The sequence below is a fragment of the Vulpes vulpes genome, chromosome 2 (genome assembly GCF_048418805.1).
Source record: "Vulpes vulpes isolate BD-2025 chromosome 2, VulVul3, whole genome shotgun sequence".
Classification (NCBI taxonomy): Eukaryota; Metazoa; Chordata; class Mammalia; order Carnivora; family Canidae; genus Vulpes; species Vulpes vulpes.
Window position 1 is genome coordinate 111,225,832 of NC_132781.1, and position 5,972 is coordinate 111,231,803.

At 38.4% G+C, this 5,972-nt stretch overlaps 1 pseudogene; it reads left to right on the plus strand.

The window, feature by feature from the left end:
- The first annotated feature begins 3,304 nt into the window (after nucleotides 1-3,304).
- On the plus strand, nucleotides 3,305-4,317 carry LOC112907382 (DNA polymerase beta pseudogene; annotated as a pseudogene).
- The last annotated feature ends 1,655 nt before the right edge of the window (nucleotides 4,318-5,972 follow it).

The following is a 5,972-nucleotide window of genomic DNA, read 5'->3' on the forward strand; positions in this document are numbered from 1 at the left end:
CCTAGATGGAAGGATCATGGCCTTGTAAGTGGAGCCATTGCTCTCCTGTGCACTGAGAGCTCTAAGAAGATGAGCATGGAGAAGGAGCAAGGTTTCTGGGGGATCTGAGGGCTCTGCCTGGCTTGGGAAAAAGGGTCAAATAATTACTGGAATAAATTTGAAGGAAACTGATATTTCCTGCAAGAAAAATTGCTCTGTCAGCTACTCCCCTCATAATATTATTGGCTACCAGATTAAGGCTTAAAGGCTTATACAGTCCTTCGATTTGGGGAGCTTTCCCTCAATACGGCTTAGCTTATTTCCCACATCTGCATTTTCTAGGAATAAACAGCTCATCATGTTCTACTTCAGATGTCTGCATAGCCTGCCTGCATCCATACCGGATAACCATAACCAGATTTGCTAAATGGATAAAGAAGTCTTCTGGAAGGATTTCTGAAAGCATCAGATGAAAACATTTAAAGCCAACAGACTCAGTATACTAACGGGGATGTCAGTTCCTCCAACACCTCAGGGTATTCACACCCCTGAAGAAATTTGTAAATGTGACACAGAAGCTCAAAGAGCATCCGATGCAATGAAAAAAAAAAAAAAAAACTGTCTCTATCTCCCAAAAGCCAAATGGGTGAAGAAAGTCCACTTTACTTGCTCTGCTACACTTATATACACAAAGCAAGTGATGTTGCCAAATAGAGAATGACAGAGAAAAATATTCTTTAGTTTTATTACTTTACTTCATGATTCCATACACCGAGTTTTTATGGGAAAAGAGTTAGGAATGCATGAAGAGGGGATGGGGATGGGGATAAAAATCAGAAGCTTAACCATTATAGTGTCGGCTTCTGAGACTTGTTGTTCCACCAACCACCCTTTTCCACTTAGAGGTCATGGGAGACGAGGCACCCCTGATTCTGAGCAAAGCTAGTCAGGTTTAGCTTCTTTCTTCTCACCACTGTGCACTAATTCTGCAAATTAGATAACAAAACAAGCTCTGTATTGACAGTCTACAGGCAAGCCAAACTGTTCCAGTTGAGGACCAAACAGACCAATCCCAAAAGGGATTGTTTTTCTTTTATCAACACGATGGGAAAGATTTATTACCATGTTGAAATAAATTGTTGAAAATCTATTTCTTAAGAAGTCTACAGTGATCTTTGTCAATCCGACTTCTGTGTGCACAAGAATGCAAAAATTCTGTACAGAGCTGACTATTAATAGAACAAAGACGACTTGTTTCTTAAATTCTCCTTTAGCTTAACCTTGTTGTTTTTTTTTTTTTTTAACACAATTTGGATACTTGCCTTCAAGGATTGAGAAAATAAGCCGATGATTTCTTTCCACAGAAGTCTTGAAAGGTCTTCAATAGAGTTTAGCTTTCTAGTATGCCACTAATTAAAATTAACTCTGGGGATTCTTTAGAAAAGGTATTCTTAAATTATAGTGGTGCTACTACATGTTAGGGTTTGTTTATGTAGCTCTTAAATTTCTATAAAACATCACTCTTGCAAAATGTCAGTGTATTGATTATCTTCCCCAAAATGATACCATCCCTTTTTATTAGACCATGTCCAGGAGGCAATGAAAATTTATCTTATCTTATGTGACATTCAGAAAAACAGTCCTAGAAAACTAGGAGAAAAAAATCCAAGAGCTATTTAAAGCAATGGTATGTGACCTTAATCATCACTTACATCAGTTCTGCAACTAAACAAACATTTCTTGGTCCTAACTTTGGCTTTAGTTAATGAAATCACTGAAATTAGATTAAGATTAGCTACCATATCATATTCCTGTATCAGTTGGTACAGTTTCTTTTTAACCACTGGGCACTATCAATAAATGTTAGCTTTTGTTAGTTGGGGAAAGCTGAAGAAAAATAATAATAATAAAAATAATGAAACAAAAATCAAAGAATGTTAAAGTATCAAGCATGATATGAATAATCAAAGTGACTTTATCTTTGCCTCTGTGTGTTTTACCAGAATTTCTGATGAGCTCCTCTTCGATGATGCTGGTAATCACAATGATGCAATAATAAAGGGAGTGAAGTGTTCCCACTAAGATGTGGAGGAAAGGAATTAAACTCACCAAACTTAAGTTGGATCCTAGCCCTCCCATGCACAACCTTATGCTAATATATCTGAAGTTTGAAATCAGAGACCAGTTACAGCAGAGGAAATCATTTTCTCCACCAATTCTCCATGCCTTAGCCTTGGCCTTAGCTGGCTTGCTTACTTAGCTTTTTTTTTTCTTTTTTATATCAGATTATATAGGAGTAGTTGTAAGTTTTGGACTCCTGTAATGAGTTGAATTGTGTTTACTTATAATTCATATAAACCTCAAGTGCTGACCTTATTTGGAAATGGGGTTATTGAAGATATAATTAGTGAAGGTGAACTTAGAGTAGACTAAGATTGGCTTCTAATCCTTATAAACAAGGGAAATTTGGACACAGAGACACATGCAGAGGAGAGAGCACCTGCAAACCTCTAGAAGCTTGGAGGAAGGTATGGAAAAGATTCTTCCTCACAGCCCTCAGGAGGATCCAAGCTTGCTGCCATCTTGATAGACTTCTAGGTTCCAGAACTGTGAGATGATACATCTCTGATGGTGAACCCACTTACTTTGTGGTGCCATGTTAAAGAAGCTCTAGAAAACTAGCAGGGCCCTCTAGATGTATATGCTCTGCATCACATTTCCCAAACTTGTCTGATCACCTGACTTATTTGTGCAACCTTAAAAATATAGATTCTGGTGGAAACATTCACAGCAGATTCCAATTCAGTATGTCTAGCGTGGGCCTGGAAATCTTTATAACAACAAATCAACAACCAAACTAAACAACTCTGGTCTTTGATTCTGCTACAGAGTTAGATTTGAGAATTTCTACTGCAGGAAACAGTATTAAGAAAAGTTTGCAAATGAAAAAAAAAGTTCTTGTTTTTCTTTAATTTACTTGGTGAGATTAGAAAACATACATATATATATATATATATGATATTATATATATGTAATTTTTTTATTTCTAGGCCTTAATTATGTCTTTTGCAAAAGAGGAAAGTTGGCACTATACTGTAAAAGATAGAAATTTGTAGTCAGAGGTGCTCTCATTAATACTTCCTTCTTCTTTTGATCGATAATAGGAATATGTGCAATGTTTTCAGAGACAACCATTGTTCAGTGGGTCGTGCTGGCTTTTCTGGGGTTTTTCTGCCTCCTGCCCCAAAACGCAGCCCTTCCTTAAAGCTGGGAGAGGGGGCCAGTTCCTGACTCTGAGCACTCTGAGGTCCAGGGGTAAGCCACCATGAGCAAATGGAAGGCACAGCAGCAGACACTCAATGGGGAAATCACTAATGTGCTCACAGAACTTGAAAACTGTGGGAAGACCATGAACCAGGCCATCCTCAAGTACAATGCTTACAGAAAAGCAGCATCCGTGATAGCAGAAAACCCATACAAAATAAAAAGTGGAGCAGAAGCTAAGAAATTGCCTGAAGTAGGAACAAAAAATTGCTGAAAAGATTGATGAATTTTTAGTGACTGGAAAATTGTGTAAGCTGGAAAAGATCAGCAGGGTGATACGAGTTCCTCTATCAATTTCCTGACTCAAGTTAGTGGCATTGGTCCATCTGCTGCAAGGAAGTTTGCAGATGAAGGAATTAAAACATTAGAAGATCTCAGAAAAAAAATGAAGATATGTTGAACCGTCATCAGTGAATTCGGCTGAAATATTTTGAGGAGTTTGAGAAAAGAATTCATCCTGAAGGAATGTTACAAATGTAAGAAATTATGCTAATGGAAGATTAAAAACTGGATTCTGAATTCATTGCTATGGTCTGTGGCAGTTTCTGAAGAGGTGTAGAGTCTGTTGGTGACATGGATATTCTGACTCATCCAAACTTTACTTCTGAATCAACCAAATAGCCAAAGCTGTTACATCGTGTTGTGGAGCAGTTATAGAAGGTCCATTTTATTACAGATGCTCTGTCAAAAGGGGAAACAAAGTTCATCGGTGATTGCCAGCTTCCCAGTAAAAATGATGGAAAGGAGTATCCACACAGGAGAATTGATAGAAGGTTGCTACCCAAGGATCAATATTACCATGGTGTTCTCTATTTCACTAGGAGGATATTTTCAGTAAGAATATGAGTGCTCATCCCCTAGAAAAGGGCTTCCTGATTAATGAATACACAGTCCATCCCTGATGAGTCACTGGAGTTGCTGGAGAACCTCTGCCATGAGTGGATCATGAGAAAGACATCTTTGGCTACATCCAGTGGAAATACCAAGAACCTAAGGATCAAAGTGGATAGGGTCTATTCTTCATCCCAGGCATAGCTCAACTCAATAGGAGTCTTACCTTATTTCTTAACCTTTGCTATGTAAGAGTCCCTGGTGTTTTTAAATGATTGTTTCTTCTTCTTGCTTTCGCTTACGCTGTAGTCAATAAGGCCTTTTGTACTATTAAAGAAAAAAAAAGGATATGTAGTGTTTCATCCATCATCATGCAAGTACCAGTGAATAACCATCATTTTACTTTGTAGGTCAGGTTCCCCATGAAACAGACTCTTAGCTGAAGTACAAGTGGCTTATTAGAGAATGAAGAAATCAGGATGGGCAGAGGGAGAGGTAGAACTTTCATGGAGTCCTCACAGGGCTCTCAGACAATCTGTAATGCAGGTGTATGACTTCAAATGGAAGTGAGGGGTCTTGGGCTGTGGACCTGCGTACCAGCCCATCTTTGCATGGGGATTGCTTTCAGAGAAGGTGCAGAGGCTGTGCATGAGGCAGCTCCCTTCAGTTGAGGGAAATTCCTGGCTAAGAACAAACCTGAGAGAGGTCAGCAGACAACAGTGTTGGTAGCTGGTGAAAGGAGTTTCTCAGTCCTAAAGAAGGGTGGTCCCTTGGAGGCTCCTCACAGCATCTGCTACAGTTTACCTCTTGTCCTGGTGGATGCTTCTTCCTCTGTATATTCACTCAGTCTGAGAATAGCCGCTCTACGATGTTGGTTGCTCTGCCTTTCTAGGCAATTTAAAGAAGAGAAAGGTGAGTTGGATGAACTAAATGGCCCTCAGCACTTGAAGCTTACAACCTGATACCTACTGTCTCTTCCTTCACTCTACAATCCAAAATCATGGGGCAAGGGGGTGGCTCAGTCAGTTAAGCATTTGACTCTTGATTTCCACTCAGGTCATGATCTTGGGGTTGTGAGATCGAGCCCCATGTTGGGCTCTACTCGGGGTGTGGAGCCTGCTTAAAACTTTCCCTTTTCCTTTGCCCTTTCCCTCACTCATGCTTGTGCTCTTTCTAAAATAATAAAATAAAATAATAAAATAAAATAAAAATAAAAAATAAATAAAGTAAATAAAATAAAATAAAATAAAAATAAATAAATAAAATAAAATAAAATAAAATAAAATAAAATAAAATAAAATAAAATAAAATGCCTTTGCCTGCTGTTACCACCTCTGCTGGTCTATGTGGCTTGCTGGGGAGATGAGTCTTTTGTCACCAGCCTTTTTGAGGCCCTGGTCACTGCATTCATTGCTCCCTTTACCACAAAAAAATGGGCAGAGGGATGTCAAGAATTATTCTCTGAGAATCACCTGGAGTCCTTTTTTTTTTTTTTTTTTTAATCACCTGGATTCCTGAGTGATACATCATAGTACTTGCTCCCCATTGTCTTAAGATTGTTTTCCTTTTATTTTTTTCCTGACATTGGTATGTATGTTTGTGATTTTTATATTCCCTACTCTATAGGAAAAAGACAATAGTTACTATATGCAGAGCTTTGACAGGAGAAACATTTGAAGATTCCTCCCGTTATATGTTTTTTTATCTGAATGTGAAGATTGTTGTGGTTAGCTAGCTAGATTCTCAGTTTCTTTGAAGTGAAAGTGATGCCAGGCAGATAAGACTGGAGGACTGTCACCTGTCACATAAGAGAAGGTTTTATTTATTTTTTCTCATTT